The 27,939-nt window shown below is 41.4% G+C and overlaps 3 long non-coding RNA genes across 3 annotated transcripts in view; 2 read left to right on the forward strand and 1 right to left on the reverse strand.

Moving 5' to 3' along the window:
• Nucleotides 1-1,065: 1,065 nt before the first annotated feature.
• Nucleotides 1,066-27,939, reverse strand: part of LOC121672871 — a 34,882-nt gene continuing 8,008 nt past the window's right edge. The window contains exon 3 of the long non-coding RNA XR_006019066.1: nucleotides 1,066-1,205. This is a non-coding gene — a long non-coding RNA (uncharacterized LOC121672871). The remainder of the gene's footprint in view (nucleotides 1,206-27,939) is intronic.
• Nucleotides 1,514-6,934, forward strand: LOC121672872. Its single transcript, XR_006019067.1, has 2 exons — nucleotides 1,514-3,593; nucleotides 3,722-6,934. It is a non-coding gene; the product is annotated as an uncharacterized LOC121672872 (long non-coding RNA).
• On the forward strand, nucleotides 14,995-22,782 carry LOC121672870. The gene is made up of 4 exons (XR_006019065.1): nucleotides 14,995-15,446; nucleotides 19,863-19,970; nucleotides 20,419-20,543; nucleotides 22,508-22,782. It is a non-coding gene; the product is annotated as an uncharacterized LOC121672870 (long non-coding RNA).

The raw sequence follows: 27,939 nt of genomic DNA on the forward strand, positions 1-27,939 counted from the left end.
AGAGGCCAGGGAAGTGAATCTCATTATAGACCTAACCTGCAGATGAATACAAATCTTATCTTTCATTATAAATGACATCCATGAAATGCAGCTTGGCTTCCTAAGAGAAGGAACACTCCAGCTCAATACTAATACAGCAGCTTCATCCTGTCCTGTGACACAGTGATCAATTGCTTGTTCTTCTTCTGCTGTGGATGTAACACATCTTCCTTGAGCAGGGAAGCACTTTAGTCTAATGTGTGGATTTAATTTTCCCATCATTCTTCCTGCTCGGTAGAATATGTGTCTGAGCTATGGGAAAGAAATGTAAATTTTTCCAGGAGGCTGTGGCTGGGAGGAGTGATTGAGAAGCAGAGAGCTGTGAAGAGCTCGTAGCAGTAATTGCTTTGTGTCCTGTTCAAGCTATTCTTTATGATCTTCCGTGACACGTAGGAATTACTTCCATGCTATGAAGTCAGGGGCTGGGTACAACATGTAAACCCCTCTTTCTCCTGATTCAGAATCTACCTCTGGTGGTGCTGGAAGATTTTATGCACTGTCTGGCATTAGTGGGGATTAGATCCACCTGTGACTGCCCCTTTTCCTGCAGAATAGGTGTTTTCTCCCTAACATAGGTTTGGAAGATTATGAGTCACATTCGCTTGTTCCTTTTTCTGCAGAAAATTTTGATTTTTTTTTTTTTTTTTTAAGAGAATGTCAGGCAACAATTTCTTTTCCATGTAAATAAAAAACTGTGATCTTGCTAGATATGACTATTTAAAGGAAAGAGGAAAAATGTAGGTCAGTTAAAAAGCATAGAAAAGCACAGTTCTACAGGTTCTTTTATAAAGACCAGGGAGAGCTGCCTCTAAACTTGTTTCAGTATTACTCACAAGAGTTTGCACAGGCTTGCAGAGGGCAGCTTGACTTTCTGAAAGCCTGTCAAAATTGCCTTACATAGGGTGGTGGTGCCCTTTAAGAGGAAAAAAAGTGTCCTCAGACTTAGCCTCGAAGCGTGCAGGTGGGGTTTCCTTTGTGGCCACATATCTCGTTTTCTTGCTCTAAAAATAACAAGTGACAGCGGATATTTTGTTGTAGTTGCCAGTTTATTCTCGAGTCCAGGTAATTTGCTTCTGCTTCAGAAGTGATGGGACACCTTGAACTGGATCACCTGGCAGCTGTCTTGCAAACACATTCTCCCTCAGGGCTGCAAAGCTAGGCAGAAACTGAAAACAAGGGTTAATTAGGAAAGAAAGGATAATTATCTGGTTTTCCTTTTTTTTTTTCTTATTTTATGCTGCAACCTTCACTGACCTATAGCTGCTGTTAGTTCATTTCCCATTCCGTACTGGTACCTCTGTGCATTTCAAATGGCTTTGCCCACTGCTTCTCAGCTTAAATAAAACCCTGGGGATTCTTCCACCTTTAATGAAAATTACACAAGCCTTTGCATATTGTGCAATTACCTCTCCCTTTGTTTTCCTACAAAATAGATTCAGCAGCTACCGGTGGGACACCAGAATGAGCATGTCAATATCACAACACCTCTCTGCGGAGTCATGTTGGGTTTGTAGCATTCTGATTCAAGGTTATATGTTTTTAGGTGCAAACCACTTTGAAATGAGCTGTTTGCACCGGCACCTTCAGGGGATGTGGAACAATGAGTAGGTTGTTCATTCCTGTCCTGGTTGCAGGGTCTGTCACAGGCATTAACACAATTGCAGTTTAGGATAAGAGTTTTTAGAAGAGTTTGCCTCTCCAACACCCTGCCCACTGCTGCTGCTTCCCAGAGTCCTTTCACATAAGACTCCCTCTACTGTGCCAGTAGCTTTACATGGAAACAAATTTTATTTCTCTTCCAGCTTGGCTTTAAGCAGTGGAGCCCTAGCAGTGACATTCTTATTTTCAACTAATTTTCAGCATATGTATCTTCACTATGCTTTTCCTGACATATATACGGTGTGTAGATAGTGAACATCTTCTAAGAAAAGAAAAAGTACACATATACAGATATGTATGTATGTGTATATATATATAGCTTCAAAAACACAAGCCATTCTGAAAAATTTCCTAGGGCTATGATATGACACTGATATAATGGTGTTTTGAAGGTTAAATGTTCTAATTAAAGTCTGTCTCCGATTCTGAATCATCTGACTTGCACAAGAAGTCAGATATGTGTATTTTTCAGCTTGCATACAAGAAAAAAAAAATCAAAAATACTATTTTTGAAAGCTCTGATCCTGTTTATGCAATCTGCCAAAGTAGATTGTGGTCTTCTGATGAGAGGCAGGTGAAACCAAACAACCCAGAGAACAGCAACACCCAGAATCTGGTGAAAACACAGTTTGCACAAAGCAGTGCTTCATCTCTCAAATCCCCATTGCCAAGCCACAGCTCAGCAGGGAGATCAGGACAAGTTTGGGAATTGCCACGTCCATAGCATTGCTGCAGAATAAAACCACAGACTAAGTGAAAACACCTTACCTCCCATTTCTCCTTGAAATTGTTAGACTAAATATCATAACAAGACTTTCTGTTAGCAGGGTTGTACTCCACCCTGTTCTTAGCAGGTTGTGCTCCACCCCTTTCTCAGCTCATAGAGAAACATTAGCTCTGTGTCTGACCTGACATTTGTATGTAGCAGATCTTATATTTTTTTTTCCTTTCTTAGTGCACTCTGTTGGTTTTGGAAAGCATTTTACCCGTCCCTTCAAACCATAACTTTCAGAAAAGATTAGCAGTATCTGATCACATTGCAGAGTTCGTTGCTGATGAGCCAAGTAAATGAAGTTTGGGTGGTGTGTACTCCTGGACAGCATGAAGCTCTCTTTTTCTGCATGAGAGAATAAAAGCAGCTTGAAAGTGCTTGTAGCTGAATCAGGCTGCATATTTGGCTCGTTCACCTCTCCTCCTTCTGCCTCAGTTTCCTCACTGTAGACTGGGAGTTATGATGCTGACCTCCTCATTACAGTGCCTTAAAGAAAAGAATTCCAGAGAGCTGCTGAGCTCACCAAGGCCTGTCCAAGAAGTGTGGGCACCTACTTCAGAAGTCTGATATGGGAGCAGCAAAAAGTTGACTTTTTGTACTCCAGTTTTCTGGGCCTAGATCTGCATGTCCTCAGAAGATCATTGTACCTTGTTCACTTCAGTTGCTGTTGATCTGCTTGTCTGTTCTTACTCCCTTCCCTGCTAAGAACTTGTGAAGATGAAAGTTCACTTATTCCTAAACATGTTTTCTCTTCTGCTTTGATATTAACAGCTTCAGAGGATCCTCAGCCTCAGCAACCTCCCACTGGATGCTGCTGGACTTGCTGCAGCTAAAGTGCACCAGAACATTCAATGCAACACGTGCACTGACGTGTTACAGCAGCTCCTGGGGGTCACCTGGAGGCAGAGGGATCACAACTTTTGCCAGAAATGGTGCATGAGCAAAATGACAGCCTGGGTGTCCCTGCACCTCAAAGTGTACAGAAAATCAGGCAAACAAAGGCCCATGATGAAAGAACAGCCAGCAGACATCTCCAGCTAGCAGACAATACACAGCAAAATAAAGCGATTTGCCAAGGACGGGGCTGGGCCTTATCTTGCTGTACCTCTTGGGTGAGAGCTGGGTATGTACAGACAGAGGGCGATGTTCTGGATGAACAGACACTTTGGATTTTAAAGTGGTTTTATTCCTTCCCCACCCCTCCCTTTTGGTGTTTTTGCCTCCTTCATTTTTTCTCTTTATTTTTTTCAGGCCTGCTCCACACCATCCCTGGCGTGGGTCTCCATCTCTGTCCATTTCTCCAGCCAGGTGGCCAGGTGAAGTCTGTCATCAGCCAGTTCCCTCATAGAAGTGCTTGCAGGCAGCTGGTGCCAATTCCTCTTTTCTCCAGTAATAATGGATTCCCTGGAACACACTCTGCCTTAGATTATCTTTGGTCTTGAACAGAATAACTTGACCATGCTAGGAGCTGGAAACAACAGATACTTGCTCAGGTCTTTCTGCCTTCTCCCTGTGCCTGTTTACAATTCCACCTGCTCTCCCTGGCCTCCCAGTAATCTGATTGTTCCCTCAGCTTCCTGCCCTGTGTCCCAGGGGCTGCACAATTATGGAGAGCCGTAGACTGGGGAGATAGAGTGTAGGGGTTTGGACAGTGGTATTGAGTAATTCATCAACAGCAGCATCTCTGTGGAAAACAAGTTATCAGCAATATGAAAGGTGTGTAACCTTCCCCTCTGAACACCAGAGCAGCAGTAGGGCCCAGCTTGGAATGCTAATGGCTTCATGTAGGGCTCCTTGTCCTCCATTTGTGCTCTGAAGTACAAAAAGAAATCTGCTTCGATGGGAAAACACTTCCAGCAAGGTCCATGGGGGTATTTGTGCAGCCCCACAAAGTGTCTGTAACTCGTTCAGCAGTTTAGAGCTCCTGAAGGTTTCCACCAGAAGGACTCCTTTTGTGTGCACAGGGCAGCAGTCTCGTGTGCAGTGTGCAGCACTGGGGCAGTCTCGTGGTGCTGTGCAGTGTTATTGCCTGCTCTTGCTGTGGCCAGATGCTCTGTGCTGCTGCAGCACTGGGGACCACAACACTCATGGTTGTGAACCACATGTCCGAGCCAGCATCTGAATCACAGCTGTCCAGGTTTCCATTTTAGTCACAAGAGAAAAAAGAATTTTGTCAAAACTTTGCTCCTGCAAAGGGTGTGGGGGGAAGAGCTTGGTCCTGTGCTTTTTCTAGAAGTGCATTTCTGCAGGATATTGCTGCTGATAAAGTCCCACAACTGTTCTCTTACCCCATGCTCTCCTCTCCCGTAAATCCCATACTTTTGTGTCAGTCCCCCAGTCCAATGAAGCACAGGGTATGTGTGGCACAGATGTCCAGTGACCTTTCCTGTAACATCTGAGTCCTGTGCTTTAAAGGATACATTGGCTTTCCATTCCATGCCACTTGATATTAAAAGTATCTCAATTGATTAAGTCAACTTAACTAGATTTGTGCTGTCTCATAGATTTGCACAGCTTCAATGACCCAAAACAGCCTTGTTAACTAGAAGAAAGGACTTTTTTTTTTTTTGTCCTTCAAAGAGAGAGTTGTCTGGGCTAGAAAGTCTTCAAAGCCTATGGTCTGTGGTCCAAGAGCTAAAAACAGTCACAAACTTCACCACCAGATGGATGAAAACTTAAGGCTCATCTTGCTCTTCTTTCTCCCTCAGCAGTAAAAAAAAAGTCACTTTTAAAAGGGTTTATTGGTTGGAATTTTTCTCTGCCTGTAACTGGGAAGAAGCTAAGAAACCATGGCAAGATCACAGATTTAGACAAGCTATAGGGTTTACAGTCCTGAGAAATGTTCGCAAAACCGAGTGATGTCTCACTCAAATATGTAAATAAGTTTCCCATGGGGAGCTCTCAGACTCTGCCTCAGAGGAAGTGTTTTGCTTAAATAAGCACAGAACAGCTTTGTTGTTGCAACTTTGTGCAGCCAGTCCCTTCAGGCTGCTAGTCCCAAAAGCTGTGCAAGTCCTGGCCAGGCTCACTGAAGAGCAAGCAAATGTGTTCTGCTACTGGCACTGCCTCTCCAGTCCTGCCAGTGCTCCTCTCCCAGCTCTGGTGCAGGCTGCTGCTGCTGCCCTTTACTAATAATAGACCTTTTGTGTTTTTTTCAGGGAAGGAACATAGTACATGTGGGCTGTGCACAGTGAGGGTGATTCTGAAGTGCATTTTTTGTGGGACTAAATTAAAATGATTCAGGTTTTGGCTTGCTTTGCAATTAGTGCAGTAGTGCTATGACAGTTGTGGATCCTTTTCTTACCAAAAATACAGTGCGAGTTGTCCCTTAAAAGGATGGCAATTCCTGCTTATCTGCAGCAGCCTCCTTCCTGACACAGAACACTAGAACTGTTTTGCCATTATTTTTGACAACTCTTCCACACCTATCTCCATGTCTTTAAACCAGGGATTTGGAGATCTTCTGTGCCACCATGAAGAACTAATTTAAAGCATAGAACATAAAGTTTTAGATAAATTATTCTCAGAATAAATTATTTTCAGAATATTTTAGAAGAAGACATAGTTCAAGAGATCCAGAGAAAATAGTCACGAAATGGAATGAAAAGGAGGAGGAGGTGTAGGCATAAGAACAGCAGAAAAGACAGAACCAGGAGAGAGGGAACAGAAACTGGATGAAATCAGGATATAAAAACTTATAAATCTCTTTATTTTAAGGTACAAAAAATACCAAGTCCTAAAATATGATCTTTTCCTGGCAATGACCACACTGTTAAGAAGTTTGCCTTTTGGAATAAAAAGGGTGGGTGTGCTCAGGGGCATCATTCCAGCCTTGTGCTTGAGGCCTCTTTTCTTCTGTGCCCGTTTCAAGCAAATGCTATTACAAGCCCCACATGGGCACACACACAAAAAAACACTTAAGAAAATAGAAGTAGGCTTTATTTGAGACAACAAAAACAGAGCAAGTTTTGTATGCAGATGGCCTTCTCTGGAATCTGACTAGCTTTCAACACGTCAGTGTGGTTGTGTATCTCTCTGAGTTACTGTGACAAGAGCTGAGAATGGATGGCTGGCTGTTTTACTGCAGGTTTTGAAAGCAGTTTTCAGAGATTAGGACTATTTTGGAAAGCCAGGTTTTAGAGTCTGCTTTCAGAAGGTGCTTGAGATTAGCAAGGGACTTCCGCTACTCCGATGTCTTCTTCAAAGATGACAAAGGTTAAAGGAAAATCAGTCATAAAGGAGAACTGAATTTGATTTCTTGTCACACTGTGCTTGTCTAGGGAAGTGTTTTTCAGAGGTTTGTCAGACCCAGCTTCATAGCATGCATTCCAACAGTGAGAAAGGGCTGTGATCAAGGGAATAAACATACTCCGGGGTACAATACATCTACACTGGTTTGGCATGTGGCCTCTTGCATTGGTTGGAAAGAAGTGGGATCAGCAGGCAATAAAACAGGCAAATTGATTTTGCTTGTGTTTTTACTAATTATTTACTTTTTCACTTTTTATTTTCCCTCAAATTTTTTGTCCCCCTTGTTGGCTTTCTAGTGTCCCAGGTTTACTTCCTAGTCTCAGACATTAGACATTTCCCCAGTGGGAAATCATTCAGCCAGCATGGTAAATGTTGTGTGGCTGCTTTCAGAGAAGAATTAAAATGACTGCTGCTAGTATTAATCAGTATTCCTGAATCAGTTTTATAAGGTAATGTTGGGAGAAATGAGATTCAGAATCCTATTTGCGTGACAAACTGCCATAACTCCACTGACACCCAAAAAGAGAAGTTACTTTGCTTAGCACTGACTAGGGTCTCTCCTTTCATTTAAGAGTGCCTTTCCTTCTGACATTTGTGTCTGCTTTCTACTAAGCAAAACTATTCTCTCTGTCTAACATGGGTCACGTCCACTGAATCCAGCGATAGATGAGGGACGAAAACTCTAAAAGATGTGTCCCTTAAACACTGCTAAGAAGCAAAAAGTTAATGTGTTCATCAGCAGTTATTCTCTTTCCCTTGTTCTATTCAGTAGTGGTACAGGAACTTTCCCAGACTTCACTTTTTGTACAATTTAATTGTGTTGTAACTTGTTATAGTAGAAAACTATAGAACAGTATTTCCAGAAATGCAAGATCAGTAGGGAGAGACAACATCTTTTACTAGCCTTGCTGATATATTTGGAAAAATCAGATATTTTGTCAGGTTCTGAGACTCTGCAGGTGACTCTGTGCTTTGAAAATGTTTTATATCTGCTCTGATGAACGAAATGTTTTATATCTGCTCCAAGCTTCACTTTCTGTGGCCACCAAAGCTACAGCAATGCTGCTATCAAAAACCACATGGAGGACCATTCTTTCACCCCAGTCTTCCATAGGCCATTAAAAAATGTTATTATTGTATGTCCCTTAAGATGCTGGGAATGAAGAAGAAATGTTTTTTATATCAATGGGCAACAATTTCTCTCCAGCTCTTGTCTGGTGTTGGCCTTTGATCACTCCTGCTTCACATCAGTTTTGATTATCTCAGTGCTGAAGCCAGGCTGAATCCTCCTACTCACTTCTGGATATTCCCCCTGCTCCCCACTCAACCTGCCATCAAGCCAACAGCTTGTACTCTGTTTAGAAACATATTTCATAACTGTCAGCTTCTGGTATCAGCTTTTAGAGACATGCAAAATAGCTTTCCTTCCCCCCGCATCCATATGCTGAACTACCAGTTTACAAAGATGCCCTTTTTTAAAGTTCTAATTTGTGAAGTCTCATTAAATTGGGAATTAACTGCAAAGTGATATGTAAAAGAGTTGCCTCTCTTAAGTAGTGCTACACGGCTATGAAAACTGTTTTCTTTGACTACCCTAGGTAGTGCCTGGTTGTGAATCTTAGACCTAAAATTTACTTTTTAGTTGCATTTAGTTAAATTCCTAAATGGACTTCCAGGGAAATCTTTCAGCCTAACTTCTGCACCTTGGATCATATGCCTGACATCCTGAAGGGAAACAGAAATGAGGAGAGGAAACAGACGCTGGAGAAAGGCAGCATTTTGGCCAATGTCAAAGGGAAGGTGGAAGCCAAGGCTGAGCTGCACCATGTCATCTCCAGGATGTGCACCAGGTGCTGTTCCTGAGCTCCCTCCCTCACTCATATTTTCTAGCAGCAATTTGTCATGGCTTCACAAGCAGGCTTCCTGGGCTCCTGCAGGCTGATATTTGAACAGCAGAATACAAGATCATGTGTTTTTCTCACTATAAACTGGATGAATAAAATTTGTGCTTGGGTTTGTATTTATGCATGGTCATTTTTCCAGGATGATGTAATATATTAAATGCAAATGTTTACATTAATGCACCTCCATAGTTCCACTTAGGCCAGGAAGGTGAAGCATGTTTAATCAATCTGTTAGCTGCCTATGGCTATTTTCTTGAGGGTTACCACAGTGGACTGTAATGCCCATGTAAATTCCAGCATCTTTCCATCTGAGACAGGCTGGCATTCCAGCTTCACTGGTCTCCTGTTCACACAAAAATCAAGCAGTAGATATAGGCCTGGCTATATTTGCACTTAACCTGGATACAGACCTGCTGCTGGAAGAGAGGTGTGGCACAATTTAGGATGCTTTGGGCCAGTTCTATGCCAGGCTATACCAGCAAGAATACACATAAAGCTTCTAGGTGTTTTGATCAGTATGGTTATAGTGATTGCAGAGCAAAAAAAAAGAGGTACCAAAAAAATCCCATACAAGCACAAAGTTACCAAAGCCAATATCTGTATTGTGGGCCAAACTTGATTGTCTTTCAAATGTGTTGATTAGGAACTGATGAGCTAACACATCTGCTAAATGTTTCGTTTTTATTTAGAGAGCAAGCTCTCAAAAGTCTCCGTGTTGGATATGGTCACATTTCTTGTGCTTCATTAGCCTCATGCATGGACCCCCTGAGATTTACTGTCTGTCACAGTAACAGTAGTGCAAGATGTCTTATTCTTAGAAAAATGAACAGACACTCTTTATTTCTTGGGCTTTCTTCAGTTTAAACATTTAAGTTTGTGCAGGTTTTTGCTGCATTCGTATGTTCTGAAGAAAGAGCAGGTAACATCTGTTAATGACATATTCTTTTGCTGACCTTGTCTTCGTCCCAAGCTGTGGATCCTTTTGACCAATTGACCCCCATACTGTCACATTTGGATTTGGTACATCAGCTTAGGGCAGAGACATGGCCCACATGAAGGCTGTCTCCAGGTAGAGTCATTTGTTTTCAGGCTCTAAGATTTCAAAACTTAAAATGGTTTTATCCTGGAGTGCTCCTTGGATGCCATTTTGTAATAGCCTTACAAAAGTGTGACTCAGAGCCTGTAATTAATCCCTAAAGCATTACATTCTTTGACAAGTTTTGCAACACATGGGACTTCACAATAATGGTGAAATCATTTCCAAAATGCCTGTATGAGTTCAGCTATAACATTTCTGCAGGGAATATAGCAACGTGTTTATTTCTGTGCTCAGAAGAAGAAAAATCCAATAAAGATGGATGTATTCCCCCTTAAAGCATGGAAAAAGATTTTGAGATTCAAAAATACCTGTGCATATATATAAACTTTATAACAGACTTCTGTAGTTAAATTTCCTCATGATTTGTTAAACAGGGAGAAGAGCTGGGAGAACTAAATGATGACTTAATGGGATAAGGCTATCAAATTTTTGGGACATTGTTCACAGAATTATCTATGCTGTTTGAAGGTAACTATCCATATTGCTTTCCAAGACTGATTCATTGAGTGTAATTATTTTGGTGTAGGATTAGAATAAAGATTCATTTAGGTAATTTGCTGTCCAGGGCCAGTAGCATATGCTAAGAAGTGAGCACCAACTTATGATTTCATAATACAGCTTAAGCCAAGATAAAATCTTGCTGCTGCCAAGAGGGAAAGGTCCTGCCCTTCTTTTCAGCTTCTGCAGCCCCAGCTCCTGGCTTCATAAACCCCAGATTGCCTGTGCATTGCTGGTGCTCCTCCAGACACACAGTAAGCCAATTTACTGCAATGGCAGAAAGGTCACTTAAATAATAACAAAAAGAAGTGCTTTTGTCTTTGGTGAGTTGAGCTGGCTTGCCTCATGATCCGTCAGGTCGCAGTGCCAGACGGAGGGGTCACGCACTTGGGATCAGTGGATGTGGGAGGAAAGAGCAGGGAAGGCTGGATAGGAATGAAGGAAAGAACTAAGAAGGGGGGAGTAAGGGGGAATAAGGCTTCCAAGCTGTGTCAGCAACGAGACATTTATTTGGCTAAACCATCTATTTTTGCCTGTTTGACACCTACTGGAAAATCCAGCTGGTCTTCCCAGAGCAGCACATACAGTGGGTGGAAGAGCTCTGTCCTGAATGGAAATATCTCATTTACAATTTATGGAAAAGTCTGTATGGGGGCTCTGGGGGGTGGTTTTAGTCTTTTGCACATGTGCATTACTTTACAGTCGTTGTTGAGTTTTATTGTCCATTTTATTGCTTGGTCAGTCAACATCATGCAATCCTTCTGCAGATGTTCACAGTAGCTAGAGCTGAAGGCCACACATGATCCCAGTATCCAGAAATCAATGCATCACCTGAAGACTCCACTATGTCACTTTTAACCTTTTTCATGTCATTTATTGGTATGCTAAAGAATAAAGATCCCAACACTGAACCTGAGAGGATGGTGATAACTGCCACTGGGAAAACTGTGTTTAGTTCAGTGTTCTCTTTCCTGCTTCTTAAACCATCATCAGTCCTTGAGGGAATCTTTCCTTCCAATCTGAGAGGGCTGAAGATCTTTCAGTAAGGAGCGCTGTTGCCACCATTTTTGGAAGATGGCAAACTTATCACTTGAGCATTGATTGTGTCCATGTGATGGATGACATGGACGTCTTCCCTGGACAAAATGAATGGGGATACATAGATCAAACAGATCATATTTACTATTTGCTCTCTTCTTCGGTGGGGAATTTCTTCTGTGATTTCCACCAGTGGCAGGGAGGTCTTGTTTAAGGTTGGTGCCACACTATCACCTTTCATTCCTCTAGAATTTTGTCGGTGCTAAACTATAGATCACAAGTCATGGCAGCTCCACAGCTGAAGTGCTTTAAGCTCTTGAATAAATATCATCTGATCTGGGTAGTTTTTCACTAGTGCAGTTTCTCAAGTTGCTCCAAGTCATCCACTATTGATTTATTAGGCTGAGGCAGATCTTCCTGGTGAAGAATGCCCCCATTGTAGGAAATTCATGGACACTTCTAGCGCCATTAGATGCTTCTGAAAATCTCTGAGGTTCTTTTGTAGCTTAGCAATATGTCCAATCACAAATATTAAATACATAGTCATTGTCGTAAGCAAAAATAAAAAAAGTCCCTGTGAATTTTTTTTGTGTGTGTGTGTGTGTGTGTGAAGTAAGAACTTGGAAATAGTGGAGATCAACAGGGGCATGTGCTAGGCATGCCCAGAAACCTGGGCTGGTTACACTGCAGCCTGACATCTGCAAGCAGCTGAGCAGCAGGAAGCAGCCTGACTTGCAGCCTGACCTTCCCAAGCCAGGGGGGATCTCCCATCTGGGGAGGGAAGTCAAGAAGACAGTACAAGGAGGGACAGTGGTGGGACAGCACAAGGGCATGAAATAATAAGTTGGTTCTTCAATAGAAGCCACTCTGCAGACCCACTCTGGGGTGTTGTTTGCTCTGTCCCACCCCTGACACTTGACTCAGGTCACTGTGTCTTTTTTCTTTTTTATCATGCATTCTAGAACAAGAAGTTGAGGCTTCATTTTGTCCTCTAATGTGGGGATCTGTTAATCCACTGCTTTTCCTATTTCACATGTTCTCCCTGTTGGGTGCCCTAGCCTTGGCCACTCCCTCGGTTTCTCTCTATTTGTTCTGTACCCCAACCCCACCCAGGGACCGCCCCTGGGCCCCTGACAAAAGCACCCCGCACCCAGATGACTCTGTCTCTCTACTTCTGAACATCGCAGGGACAAGATGTGATTAAAGCCATCTCACACCCTCATGAGAGACCCTTCTCTGCCTCCTTTACCACCACTGCACTGTAACGCTGCTGGCTGCTGGAGCCAGATCGCGGGGCTGTCCCAAATGGGCTCCGGGATGCGCCTGGTTGCACGGCCCTAGGAAACCCTCACTGAGCTCTCAGGGAGCTGCGGCCTGCTAGGCAGAGTCCAGCAGTTACAACACTCTAATGTTCTGAGTCTTGATATACACTTTGATCGTGTTTTCAACTGGTGTTTTTCATGGAACCATCATAGAATCACAGAATGGTGTAGGTTGGAAGGCATCTTCAAGATCATCTGGTTCCAACCTCTCACGTTTTTTTTTTTTTCCTGAACTGCAATATAGACACAATATAGACAGAAGTTTGATATAATGGCCTGGTTTTTTTATTAAAATTTCCCTTTATGGAATGGTTATGAGACAGTTCACAATACGACCATTAGATTACCTACCTAGTAATTTATTTTTTTAAACTAATCTGAAATTTGGACCCTAAATGCCTATTTGGATTTACAGCAAGTCTACATGACATGAAAAGTGATGCACATATACCAGCTTCTGTTGCCTTTCAGCCTTTTTACTGTTACTCAAAGCCCTTTTCTTGTACTCTAACAGACAGATGCTCTTTTGTTTTACCTGTTTCTGAAAGAAGAACAGGAACTATTTCATTACTCCCCCTAGCCTAGGTCAGGTGCTGTGAGTGGTCAGCTATCCAGACATTCAGCATGCCAAGGAAGGTAGGACACATTCCCCAGACAGATAATTTCAGGGCCAGGAGACTTGTACCCCTTGGCTTTGAGCTGCTGTTCCTGAGGCTGGCAGGAACCTTTCTTCTTAGATTGATGGTGGGTACCCAGAATCACAGGCAGCCTCTCAGCATCAGTTATTTTGTTCTGATAAAGCTAAACAGGAATGTCACTTTGATTTGTTAGTTAATCGTCAGCATTTCACTTTTTTTCCTTGGAACTTTTTTGAGCCTTGGCTCCTACTGACTTACAGAAACTGCTTACTCACTCGTTTCTCTCCTAGATGTCTTCCAATCAGGAACATAATGAATATCAGCCAACGTCATTGTGACAGTATTGCAGATAGCTCCAAATATTGCCAAACTGCCACACCATATATTAAGGTTTCATTGTGGAAAGCAGAATTTGATGAGAATAGCACTTTAACAGTGGGAATGATTTATCTGTTGATTTGAGTGGATACCCTGTAAACCAGAAATATTAAAATCAAGGGCACAGAGATTTTTGTAAGGATGTACATGCTTCAGCCTCAACAAAAACTGTTACAGAAGAGAGTGATGGTAGGAATCCGATGATATTATGACATTTTTCTCTTTTTTTTCCTCTTAAAACTATATAAATTCTGTCTCTTGGACTAGAAATCTTCTCTTTCTGAATTATTTACCAGTTTATATTTTTATCATCTTTCTTCACCTCTTCACTACAATAGTAATAGAATAAGTAAACAAAAGTTTTGGGCTTCTATTGCTGGAGGGAGGAAAAAACCCCAGACTTCAAGTCACAGTCAGCATCTCCTCTTTTTTCACCTCCTTGTGGTCACCACTGAGAGCAGATATATTCCTCTGCCTCTTCCTAGGTATGTGCTGAGCTCAGAAATTCCACATCTCATTGCTGTCTCTCGAGAGAATTGTCATATGCCAAAGTCCACAGTGGAAAGGACTGGATTTTCACTGTGTTGGGTATTTTTAGTGTCTGGCAGGATTGGTAGAAAGGGTAGCAAAGTAAACAAAATTAGTATGAACCTCAAGGTGGAAATAGCTCATCCAGCAGACTGAACACCTTTGCTATTAGGGTTTTCTTCCTCTTCAAGTCTGTTTCAGTTGTAGCCAAAGATGCTCAAATTCAAATGCTCAGACAATTTTACAAATTAATCTGTGGCCCGTTCTGTGATGCACTGAAGGAAATGCTAGTTCCAGTTCAATTCCTAGGAAAAAGTACACACTGCCTCACACTGCCTGCTCTCACAGCTGGTTGTCACCCTTATCTCTGATTCCTTCCAACCCACTCAACTCCTGCTGTTCCATGGAAAGCTTTGCTTTCATACTTTGCTTTCATTTCGTGAAGATGATCTTTATAAGTGTTTACTTAAATGAACAAGATACTGCTTTTTCACTTGTTCTGTGTTTCTCATACCGTTAAATAAGTCCTTTTCCGTTAATTCTGTGATTCCAGTGATCAGCTCTTTGCCTCCCAGAGTAACACAGCTCCTGGAAGGCTGCACACAGCATGGCAAATACCAGCTTCATGTATTAGCTTGATCCTAGCTCAAGCAAAGTTCTTACCAGGCTTTTGTACAGAATTGTGGTTTTCACCGTTTGCCATCACTTGATTGCTCTAATTGAGATTATATCCCTAAAACTTTACTGTTTCCACCCAGTTTTCCTGCTCAGAATGCAAGATTTAATCACCATGTTCAGTGTTAAAGAACATGTTGACTCCCTTACCCTTTTAGTCCAGGAAACTAATCATAGGATGCATCAGCCTAAAGTTCCAGCGGCAATGAATGTTTTCTCACATGAATAAAAAATGAGGAAGTGTGTGCTTGCACGTTTTCAACAGCACATTTTCAGGTGGTTTCCAACAGCCTCTGTCTCTAACCAGCTGTTTTCTCTGTTCCCTTCTCATGGCTTCTGCAGCAAACATGTTATTCAGAAGATTAACATTTTGATGAGGGAAAATGGAAAGTCCCCAAACCACTTTTTTCCTGCAGCCTGCATGACTGGCTGGGGAACATAAGATGTGCCTACTCGACAGCTTAGTGGAAAGGGGTAGAGCCAGCCAATTTATTTTCCTCTGACAGCTGAAAACCTCTAGTTTCTCTCCTTTTCCTGCCTTCCTTTCCTCTACTTCTGATTGCAGTGGTCACTGCAGACTAGTTCCACCTGGTTGCAAGCAGCTGTGCTGTTAATTACTTTATTGGCCATCGAAGACCCCAGCAGGTAATATTTTTGCTTGATTTCCCATCTCTTCTTTATGTTCCTCCTTATCTCTGCAGTGGGAACAACTTTCCCAATGCAAGAGGTGGATGCTTAAAATAATAATGTATTTAATTGCAAAGGAATGTTTGAAGGGAAACAAAGTGCACTGTTCTCAGACATGCTTTGGTACTTCCATTTAATTACAGCCTGCAGGAAGGCATTGCTTCATCTACTGCCACTACAAAGCACCATAGTCACAGGATGGGATCACTCTGTCCCCTGGAAATGTCTGTTTTGTGTTGTCTTCCATCTCCTTTTATAGAGCCACATTTTATAGGGTTATACTGTTATAAAGTCAAATATTATAGGCTTGTTATAGGGAGAGGTTCATGAATTATAGAAGATGTATGATATAAAAGCAGATATAAACGAAGATTATTACTTTGAGGCATTCATTCATTTGAATGGTTCTCATAAAGCACGGTAATGTCAGAGATTGCAGTAAACGCACCTTCATTGTGTGGGTAATCCAAGCACCACCTTAATTTTCTCCCCAGTTCTACTATTTAGGTAGAAAAATCTTGTACCAATGAACAAATACATCCTCTCCAGTAAAGCAGGGGGTGGCTACCCTTGGCCTCCTGGTGGAAGATAACCAGAAACCAGTTAGGAGGCAATAAGGACTTAATTCTCCAGTATTGTTCCTGTGGATCCCCTGCATTTATCAGTAAGTAACTGAGACTATTAACTGAGAGTGGCAGCCTACTTCTTCTGGTACTTTTTAAGGCAAATATCTTTTCAAACAAGAAACAAAAGGACCACTGAGGAACCTATTAGAACCTCCTGGTATCCCCATGCCCTGCTGAAATAGAGTTAACATTTTCCAGAAGTGATAAAAGGGAAATGAAATTATGTTTGCTGACAATGAATTGGATTTCTTAACAAGACTGTTTAAATGTAACTTTGATTGCACTGAGAAAGATGGTGATAAAGCTTCTTGCAAAATGCATTGGTAATAAATGTTGCTAAAAGTACAGCAAAACATAGAAATAAATTGTCTGGTTGGTGTGGTGTGCCTGTTACCAATAGCTTTTAATAAGATATTAGAGCTAGATAAACATCTGTCATTTTTGGGGCAGGCCAGTAGATCTTGCCTTGGGGCAGATGAATAAACTGGTTATTAGACTGAGGTCCCTCACAGCCCCAATTTTCTGTAATTGCTCACCATCCCAAGGAAAAGGCTTCTGCTCTTGTCACCCAGGTTATGAATGATCAGGGTACTTGGTGCTGTCTTAGATGCCTGGAGCCTTGTTATGTGCCCACATAATGAGTGAAGCAGTGGGGAGGTGAATGTTCTTTCTGCCTTGCTGGTTATTCTGGCTGACACTATTTTACCCTGACAAAACCATTGCAATCCTGCCCACAGCAGTGGTCTGAGCCTGGCCTGTGGTGTGGAGTGTTTTCAACGAGCAAGGGAGCTGGGAAGGCAGGAATTCTGTGGGACACCTGTAGAAGCAATTTCACAGTGTTTGTTCTGTGGAAGAAAGCCACAAACTCGGGAGAATACATCTGCAGGTGTTGCATCCTGCTGCAATGCTTATTTATCTGGCTGGCAACACAGAAGTGTTCAGAGATTTAAGTTGTGTTTTGAATTCACTTTGAGGGAGATGCCAGAAAGTCAAAGAAAATCTGTTCCTTTCCTGTTTAAAAAAATTCCATAGTCTGTGGAATGTAAAACCACTGGAAATGAAAAAAAAAAATCTTTTAAACAGTTAAAATGTTAAGCAAGTTACATTTTCATAGGATGTTATTTTTTCTTCTATTCTAAAATTACTGATTTTTTTTTTTATTCCCTATACATGCTTGACAGGCCTACTATAAGCTTCTTAAACACATGAAATGTTTTACCTACATATTTCCTGAGGTGAAAAATGGATAGATGCTGTTAGCGGCTGATAAAGAACATCTCACTTAAGGTTCATTTCTATTGTTTGTGTCATCCCAATAAATTGCTTGGCACTTGCTTTAAAGCTTGTACTGGAAGTCAAACTAAGTATAAGTGCAGCAGTAATGGGAAATTATGTTTACTGTTACCTAAAACTTTGCATGACAAGGAATCTACAGCTGGATGGGCTCAAACTAGAAACTTCTTCATTAGATTCTTTTAAATGGAACTTATTTGTGCAAGAAGTGGAATCAAACGAAAATTAATCTTTAAAGTGGTGGGTTTCTTTAGTCTTTAAAATAAAATTGTAGGGTCCAGGATGATTTACCACATAAATAAACTGGATTAGAAAGTATTTTATATTAATTTCTTACATTTACATAGGGCTATTCATCTGGGAAAACAGCATCCTGTGTTGATTTACATCCTACTCTTTTTGCATATGTACCAAACTCCTAAAATAAGTAGCAGACCAAATGCTTTTTACCACTACAGAAAAGGATTAGAAAGGCAAAGAACTGCCAGGAAAAAATTCCTAGTTACATGGAATTATCAATGGAAATGTTTTCTTAGGACTAACTGAGACCAGTAGGTTTTGGAGAGCTGAAAGTTATTTAAAATGACCTCTATCCTGACCGGCTCGCAGGTAAATAAGATTTGTCTATTTCTATACTTTTATTCACAGCTGAGCAGGCTTTGTCATAGTGGGGTAAATCATGAGTGTGAAGAGTTTGTGGAAGTATCTCCTAGGAGCAAATTCCAGGAGAGAACACCTAAGGGTTACTAAAACCGCAGGTACAGCTTCCAGTCCCAGTGGGCCTATTTTTGAGAACAGGAAGACTTTAGAGACAAAACATTCCTCAGCATTGGTTTTGGGTTTACAGTAGAGGAATGTTATCAGACTGTCAGAGAGAGGAGAGTAAGGTATGTTGGCTGATGTGTATTTCCTGCTGCTGTGGGTGAACCAAGTACAACCACAACCTTCTACGCCAGCTTCTTTTCTGCCTTACAGAAACTGCCTCCGAAACCAGCCATTTCTAGACTAGAAAAACAAGGAAATAGTTGAGGTCTGAAGTTTCTCTGTGCTCTGCTTCCCTTTCACTTTGCCATTCTGGTAACTGCACACGTTGAAGAGACCATACAACCCGCCAAAGAAAGCAGGGAATTATCTTGATGGCAGTGCTGAGATAGTATCTCTAGGGGCACCAGTAGAGGAGCAGAATCAACAAAAAATCATGACAGACTGGATAGGCTTTCTCTCTTTAAACCTCATTTTACTAGCAAACATTGAACTTAAATATGAAATATCTCCTTGAAACCAATGTGGAATCCCAAAATGGGACCTTTGTCAACAGAGCTATCCAGGTAAGAAAGCTTTCCAGAGGGTGCAAGTGAGATACCTCATGCAGTGAAACACAGGAGCTGGTAGCTTCTGGCCCTCAGAGGGGAATAACTTTCAACCCGTGCATGAGTCACGGAGACAGGCAGATACAAATACTCTGGTTAGCTCCCTGAGAGATCAGCATTCCCATCAGGCCACCACCCTGCTACATCTTGTACGCATTCTTAGCTCAAAGCAGATAAAGAGGTCATTTGGGAAAAATGGACTCCAAAGAATTACAAAACTTCACTGAAGGAAATGCAGTGTCACACTGTTAATTTTCTGATTGTTTTCAAAGATACTGCTCAAAAGTTTGGGTTTACCTTTAAATATGCTGTGTCTATTTCAAAGTAGAAATTCTAAGGTAATGTAATTGCAATCTTGAGAAGGGTTGTACATCCTTTCACAGACAGCTGAGTGTAGAGAGCCATTCAGGACAAGAACTGCCTGCTCTTTTTCTGTTGTTCTCTGGAAGAAAATCTTTTTGACTTCTCAGAGTGAAGACCGATGTTCCTGCCAAGGTAGACAGCAGAGAGAAGGAACGGGGAAAGACTGATGGAGTATTCTTCTGTGAATTTCTCATTGTTTCTGTAATCTGCATGTACCTTTGACCTTGTGAGCTTCCAAAGATAGAGATTTCTGCAATGCAGTATGAAGCTCTTCTTTTTTTGTGTTACCAAGAGAAAGAAATTCCTTTAAGGCCTAATGGTAATATTCATGCAGCTCTCCTGTTCATGGCTGTTGTTTAATGACAGATGGAATCAGACATTGGGACACGGCCAGTGGTGAACAGTGACTCATTCTACCTGGTTACCTGAGTTATGTGTCTGAACAACTGAATTATAATACACACAGGGAAGAGAAACTGATGTAAAAGTGGAACAGTACAGTCCCAGGCAGGGGAAAAGAGCAAAGAAATTGCTAAAACAAAAGGAATTGTTTCTCCAGAGTTTTAGCTCCTAGAATCTTTTGTCTGAGTCTGGTTTCCAAATTCTCAGAGGTTGTTCTGTTATTCCTGCTTGAGTCCCATCACTTGTGCCTAGAGCTGGTCAAACAGGCTTTGACTGTCAGCAGAAGCAGCTGGATGTTCCCACCTCTGCTCTGTTTGCAGGTTACAAGGAACACAGGGAAATGCTCCAAGCTAAAATCATGACAACACTAACAATAGTCCCAGCACATACCTTCCAGATGATTTTATGGGAACCAGCACTTCATGAATGTGAGTAGCACTCAATATCTTTCCTTCCCTCACCACTGCTGCTTCTGCCTTAGGAGACATGACTACTTTTTCCTGTCTCATGTGAGGGAATCACATCAGCAGCTCTTCTAAGATATGGTGGCTAAATTAGAGCGACCACCATGGTGTCACCAGAGCTGTAGACTTGCTTGGAAGAGGGGTCTATTGCAGGTCATTGAAATATCTATCTCCCATTTAACATCATATGCATAATATTCACTCGCACATGTGAGATATTGCAGCACTTCTAAGATTAAGAATTCCATGAGGAATACTTTGGAGTTTTTCCTGTGGGATTTGTTCTCAGCACTTTACAACTGCGGTAAGTAAAACTGTACAAATAACTAACAAGTTACACATGGAAATTGAGCTAAGATGTTGTCTTGCTCTTTTCAGTTTTCTCTTTTTCTTTTTATGTTCATATTTCTAGAACCTACAGACAGAAAATGAGATCTCTTTCAAGAAAAGCAGAATGCTGCCTCTATTTTCCAATTTCTCTGTTCTTTGGGGGCAATGAACTGACACTGCAATCAGTCAATACCAAACAAAAGTAAGGTACAGTAACGTGACAGCAACAGTCTCTTGTGCTGTGCAATTTGCTATTAAATCCCTTGGGTGTCAGGCAGATTATCTTAGGCTGGCTTCCATTCCCACTCTTCCTGTATGTCATATTTGCCCTAAAAATATTGTTCTGAAATTTACTCTTGTACAACTGATCATGAGAAATGAGCTTGTCTTTTGCAGGCTTAATACTGCTGATATTTCCCCCTCTTCCTCCTTTATAAACTTTATTTCATTAAGGGATCTAGTTGACTTTTCACACTCCTCAAAAAATGTGTGGCTATTTCCTGAATGAAATAACCATGGCTTACCTCCCTGGTAATGGCAAAATCAAACTAAATTTAAGAAAGCCCGCACTTCTAGCTATCCTTAAAGAAGGCTTTCTCTGTACCACGTTCATATGCTATTCATGGAGGGTAGTAGAGAAGCGGCGGTCAAAACCCACAGCATCCTTAAGAATCCTTGACTGCAGTTAAACTCCAGGAAAAGTTTTTCATTTACTTTCTCTGAACCAATAATCTTGCAGTCTCATCAATGTTCATTTGTCTTTGCTGAACTGTCTGTAAAGAGAGGTGATTTTCCAGACTTACCTCAGCCTGAGCCATGTAGAAGTTACTGTCTCTTTGAAATATGTTCTGACAGACATGAATTCTAATCAGGCACAGATGATTTTTCATTCACTGAAGACTTGAACCAAAAAGCAAGAGGTGACAAAGCTCAATCCTGCTAATTTTCTTTCCTCACTTTGCTAAACTTAATCAGCAGTTGCTGGCACTGACCTTTCTTCCCTTGACATCAAGAAAAGGATGGTCCTACTGAATTAATCACTTCCAGCTTGATGAGGAGTCAAGCAGTGCTAGTCAAGTGTGGGATGCAGATAAGGACATGCATTCCCACTAATGATCAAACACAGGTGACCCCATTGACACCACTTGTTTGGTGGACAGAACCCAACAACTGAAATGCTGAAGTAGAAATAAAGGGATTGTTAACACTTGTGCAGATCTTTCCCTTCACCTCAGGGAAAGGGGAAAAAACTTTGCAGATGGATACAGAATGAAATTACTTTCTGGACATTATGGGACTTCATTTCGTCAGGCACTTTTTCAAGCCTAAATGGAATGTGTGGTTTTTTTACAAATTTACAGAACTTGGCTCTATCATGTGTGATGTGATGGATCCAGGAGAGCAGTGTACACTAACATGTCACACATTGGCCACATAAAGCCCTTCTGATCTGCAACCAGGAACTGCTGGTGATAGAAAAAAACACTTGTGCTACACAGTTTGGAGATGTTTTAATGTAACCTTATAATCAGAGTTAGTCTTACTTTCTGAAAAAGATATTTAGAACAACATATAAAACCTGGAATTCTGACATCGTCCTTTATTCATAAGAGATTCATTCTGAAGTTAGCATGAAGATATCTCATTACTCTTGCCCTGGATGTCTGGCAGCTGCCTAAAAGACCACAAGACCTTGTGATTAGGGAAGTAACAAGGGCAGAAAGAGAGCTGAAACACCTTTGAAATACATTTGCAATCAAAAGGGAGCAAAATGTCCCTCAAAGATGGACATGAAGACACCAGGATAATATTTCTTTAAAGTGGTAAACTGGAGAAACAACATTCTTTCATGAAGTTGTATGTGAGTCTTGCACAGATGCTCTCTCCAAATTTGCCCTCCACAAAAGATATAAAACCAAGTTGAATCAGGAGATTTAACTATATTCTGAGTGTTAGTGGGTTTGTTTTTCACCTTAAAATGCGTCTTCAGCTCTGTAAACAAAATGTTGACATTCTGACCTCATAGTGACAGAAGATCTAAATAAAGACTTCTAGCAGGAAGAAAAACGAAGATAGCAAGCCAAGGCACATTAGTATTAGTATTAGTATTAGTATTATTTTAGCAATTAGAAAGCATTGCCCATTAAACTCCTATTTTTTTTTTTTGGTAGGTATTGCTGCCATGATCCAGGAGGAGTCTTTCTGAGAAGTACTCCTTGTAACCATTCCACCTAGAAGCGAGGGAGACAAAGCTACCACTGACTGCAGGAGTGATCCTTATGGATGTGTCATGGTTCTGTCGGGTCCAGACATCTTTTGTGGGATCTCATTTAAGCTGTTTACAGCATAGACACTTATGTCTGGGCTCTTTATCTAACTACCCTGAGAGGTCAAGGGAGACAAAAAGGCACTGACTAATTCACTTAAACTCAAGGAGACACTTAAGGTGATCAAGACTATCTGCTCACTAAAAACATCAAATTCTGTCCAGCAAGCATGAAAAGAGTTCGGGGGGAATACCTGGCAGGCATTTAGATCTAAGCAAAATTAATCTCACCCTTTTCTTCAGCAGGTGTTGCATAAATTAATAGATCACAGACACAGGAATAAGCAGATCATGTCCCCCATATGCCTCCAAATATGCTTGTGTGACAAAACAGTGAAATACTATTCCATCACTCCAGTAGCTCTCTACATTTACACCAAAAGCCCCTATCTGCTGATGCAGCCATAAAACAGCTTACTGCTGCTGCAGAGGGGAGGTCAACATTGCTGGGTGTTTGTTGGCTGCTGTACTCTTTGTTTGTGGCAACAAACCAAATGGAGCACAGAAACCCAACAGGCTTTTTTGGCTTGCAGTCAAACTGTGAAACAGTCCCATCAGCTGGGCTGTAGCCAACGCTGCTTCTCATGTCAGGTATCCAGGGAAGAAATCAGTCAAGCCTGCAATTTCTGTCTGTCCCATTCTCACCTTCTCAGACTAAGCCAGGCATTTTAAATTCATCACTCTCCTTCAGACACCTTTCCTCCCCTGCTTGTGTTTTTTCCCCCTCATATAAATATATATGCATATGTCCTTTGTCAAACATAGCAATCTGAGTATTATTACCCTAGAAATTATATCAAGAACTATATAAAAAATCCATTTCCTTTACCCTCTCCTTGCAATTATGGTCCAACTGCTTTAATAAACAGAAAAATCATTCCTTCCACACATCATTACTATTGAAAAGATTAAAACAGTCTGGCTATCGTAAAGAAAGAAAAATAGCAGCCCACACACAGAGGAGCGACTTCTACGTGTAACCATCCAACCCAAATTCCAGGACATGGCCCCTCCTTGGTAAGAAATGTCTCAGGATGCTGCTTCCTTCCCTCTGCCCAAGCAGCTCTGGAGGTGCTGAAGAAAGAGGAAGGAAAGGCAAAAATATGTAACTAAAAACCAGCCTGCAACCTGTCTGTAGCCCAGGAAAATCAATCAGTCTCTAAACTGATTTCCAAAACAAGAGAAGAGGCTGGGAAGGGCCAGTACTTCAACATCTGAACCATTCTTTGTTCAGCTTTGCCTGTGTTATTGCACATAAGAATGTGTTATGATTTGCACTGAGGAGTGCTAGTTTATTATCCCAAAAAATGTGCTGGACAGCTTCATCACACAGACAAGAGATTAATTTCACTGGTGCCTACTTTGTGTGAGGCAAGTTCTAAGAGAAGCATATTGCTTCCTGTACTTTTGATGAAAGTACATTTAGGCTGTTTTCTCTTAACTTGGGTCTTATTTGATAAGTTCTGTGTCCTTATTGTAGCATTTAACTGCCCATAAAATTGTACTCAGGGAAGAGCTGTTGCAAACATTGCATCGTAACCACCCCTGGATTGTTCAGTGCTTGGTACAGTGTGGTCACTTTCCTGATTGAGGCCTCAGTGCTCTATTGCCATGCAAATTATGTTAGAATGAAAATAGGAAATGGGAGAAGTGTTTCTCATTGATTATGAAGTTGAAGCTGTTTTATAAACAATACAGGATAGTTTACCTTGTGACTCACGCAGCTGTACAATTCAATAACACCTATCTTATCCATAATGCTATAATCAAGTCCCGCTGTTTTTCTTGAGGCTGCTGCATCTTTGTGTGCATCCACATTGCAGTGGAAACACTCATTTGCTAAAATAACCCTAGGTGTGTCATCCAGAGCTATGTCCTTGGCAATCTCATGTTACTGTTGAAAGCTCTGAGTCTCTTCTGGCTGTCTTTGATTTCGCTCTGTGTGTCCCTTAGGACAACTTCCAGGGAGGTTGCTGGCAAACCAGCTCCAGCTGCACTATCCAGACACCCCAGGCTGCACACAGAGGGCTCTTCACGTCTGCACATTGGACCTTTGCTGGCCCAAGTGAAAGCCACACAAGCCCCACTTGTCAGGAACTCTGCGTTGTCCCTTTTTCTCTTCTTCACTTCTTAAAAGCAGCAAGATAGTGTAAAGAGATGGAATTTTTCTTCTGACCTCTTTTGGATATCAAGGCCAGCCCTCATATCCTCAGGGAATAGACAAGCATGTGGGCTGAACATGCTGCTTGACACAATTTGTCTTAACAAAAACACTTGACTTATAAAAGTAAACACTTGCAAGAAACTGTGCCAGCTATAATTCCATCACTCCACTGGCCCTATTAAGCACTTTAATAAAAAAAATTAAGTTGTCTCCCATTACTGCACAGAGCTTTGTTTTTATAGCTTATGCTACTGTCCCAGTGTAGTCACAAAACCTGCCGTGTTAGGAAATCCAGCTCTCACTGCCTTGGGATAGGCGAGGCCAAGTTAGGCTAGGCCAAGTTAGGCTAGGCTGGAAGGGAAGTCGCAAGGCCACTTCATTGAGTTTGTAGCTTCTTTTGACTTGGAGCTTTGAGGGCTTCTCTTTTCAGCATGTTGGTAACTTGACACCTTTTTCTGTATTTAGAATGGTTTTGGGAAATGAAGATGTGCCACAAAGCTTAAGCTGGAGGCTTGGGTCCTCTGATTAAGCATCAGATTTGTTTACTCCCTTTTAATGGCAAAGTCTCTTATTGTGGGTGAGGTTGCCTATGTCAGAAAGGATTTGGTTTAAATTTTATATCCCAGGGTAAATAGCAGTTACTTCAGAGACAATAACTACACAAAGCTGTGTTTTCATCACTCTGCAAGTGTAATTATGCCAGACTGATATGAGAAACAGGCACAAGAATTGGATCATTCAGAATTTAAGCTGGTTGTTCGTCACTGAAATGGTGAAAAGCACCACTGATTATGATAAAAGATGTTCAATATTCATACTTCCAGAGGAGGGAAAAATATTTTCCACTGAGCTATTTCTGGGACAATGGTAATTTTTCCATCAATAATGCTTTGAATAATACTTCTATACAGTTCTTTGTGTTAAAGTTGTTTAAATATCTTACCTTATATTTCTATATGAAAATTTGTTAACTTTTAAAATAGAGCTTACACGCTGAATTTCCTGGGTCTAAGGAGAATGACAACAATAATACAATGATTTATTTCTCAGCTCTTGGGTACCAGCCTACACATTCAGCTCTAAATTAAATGTTCTTCCTTTATTTTTTAAATATAAAATGTTCATATTTTAGCAACCAGAAAAACTCCATTAGGTAAGACTACACGGCATAAAGGAGGTCAAAAGAGTCCATATTCCAGAGAATTCTGTGCTTTAAAAACTTCACTGCTCCTACTGTAGTTCTACCTTATGCAACCAAATACCAGTTACATGAAAAATTGTGATAACGTTGCAAAAGCTGCCAGAGCTCTGAGATGAGCTTTTGTACCAATAACAATGAACAACACTGACAATGAGCAACACTATTTTTTTTTTCTGTTAGAGAAAAAAGAGCAACTCAGCACAGCTAACTTTGGAAAGAACAAGCTGCCACTGTGCTCATCTTGGAGCAATTTAAAGGTGTGTATGAGTTAGATGCCTGAAGTGGCCACCTAAAAACACAGACTAGACAAGAATAAGGGAATAAAGGTAGGTATTTATTTGAAAGGTCCTCAAAGGTACCCCCTGGGGGCCAGAGGCTATTGATAAGATGGACACCAAGATGGACGACAGGTCACGAGTTCTTCACACTTGTATAGGCTTGGTTCATTTGCATATCAGGGTTAATTCTCCAATTAAAGCTTCAGTTAATGATGTAATTTCCCCAAGCTTGCCCCCGCTTTAGAAGCTTTTGGTTTATACTTTTTGGGCCTGGGATGGTCTGGGTGTTCTTGGAGAGCAGGCCCAGAGAGGCTTTGTTATGTCTACCTAGCACGAGAGAGCAGAAATTAACAGGCTACAAGGAACTTCAGAGTTACACACTAGGCAGTACAGGATTTGAAAAATATAAAAGGTAAAACCTAAGGCATCAAGTTCACTCTGCCCTGGTCTAGGAGAAACAGGAAAGAAGTTTATGAGCCTTGTTTCTTAGGGTCTGCCTGAAGTTGTTCCACCTAGAAGACAGAGGGGAGATGTGGTCTGAAAGGTCACCAATAGCAGAGGAATGACCTGTAGAGGGATGGTGAAGTTTTGTTATGGAGAAATCTCGGCATATCAGCGAATGATTCACTACTAAACTGATGCTGTCTTACCTTCAGCCTCTGCAAGAGCTGAGAACAGGGCAGAATGCCTCTGGAAATGGTAACTCATCAGCATGCCTAACACCTGGAATGGTTGCCTGTCACCTGGAAATTTTTCTGTTTAAATCTATGGACTTTGAGTGAAAACTTCCAAGATACTTCCAAGACTCTCCCTCCGAATTTCCCTCCATCAATGTCCATAGGACAGGTTTTCCCTGCCTTTCTGATGTTCCATTGGTCTGACATGCACTTTGTGGGACCCTGAGCCCTGCTAGAAACTTGAGGTGATAAGAAAAAAAAACCAAAACAATAAAAGAAGCATTAAAACAACAGAGTATTGAACTCCTTTTTAAAACTCTTTGACATGCAGAGGCCTCCCATTTTATATCTAACTCACAGGATAACTTCTGCAGAAATCCAGAGGCTTCATCCCAGAGTAGTCCAGAGTAGTCCAGCACAGACTTAGCACAGAACATCACTGCATGCACACAGCTGTATGGATTTTTCTGCAGCTGCTCACTCCAGCAGACTGGGTTTGTTGACTGCAGAGCAGGATGGGCAAATTGCTGGGCTGAAATGTGTGCCTGAGATATGAATTAGCATCTCCTGACTACTCGTCTGCAAGGAGCAGGTATTGTCACTAACAGTGAGATATCACTTCGGTCTTCATGGACTTCACCCTTTGTACTAGAGGGAGTTTGCTCAGGCAGGCTTGGAAATGGCAAGTGCAATAAGGCAGTACTCTTTCACCTCCCAAAAGTAAGAAAGAGAGAAAGAAAGGGTTATGGTTGTGCATTCTTCCCTTCTAATTTAAGCCCATTTTGCGAAATTACCATAACGCCTTGGATATGCTGGGCTGCATCTGCTAATTGTTCTCAATTCTACTGCCTTTAAGCAACTGTGCCTTGGTCTGTGGCTCATCTGTTGTACCTTTGTTAGCAGTCTTTCTGGTTCTGTGGCACAATTCATACCTACATCAGCCTATTCACAATTTTC

This window comes from Corvus kubaryi, unplaced genomic scaffold, assembly GCF_017639235.1.
Source record: "Corvus kubaryi isolate FWS band 111438036 unplaced genomic scaffold, C.kubaryi_AGA036_p1.0 65021, whole genome shotgun sequence".
NCBI classification, from domain to species: domain Eukaryota; kingdom Metazoa; phylum Chordata; class Aves; order Passeriformes; family Corvidae; genus Corvus; species Corvus kubaryi.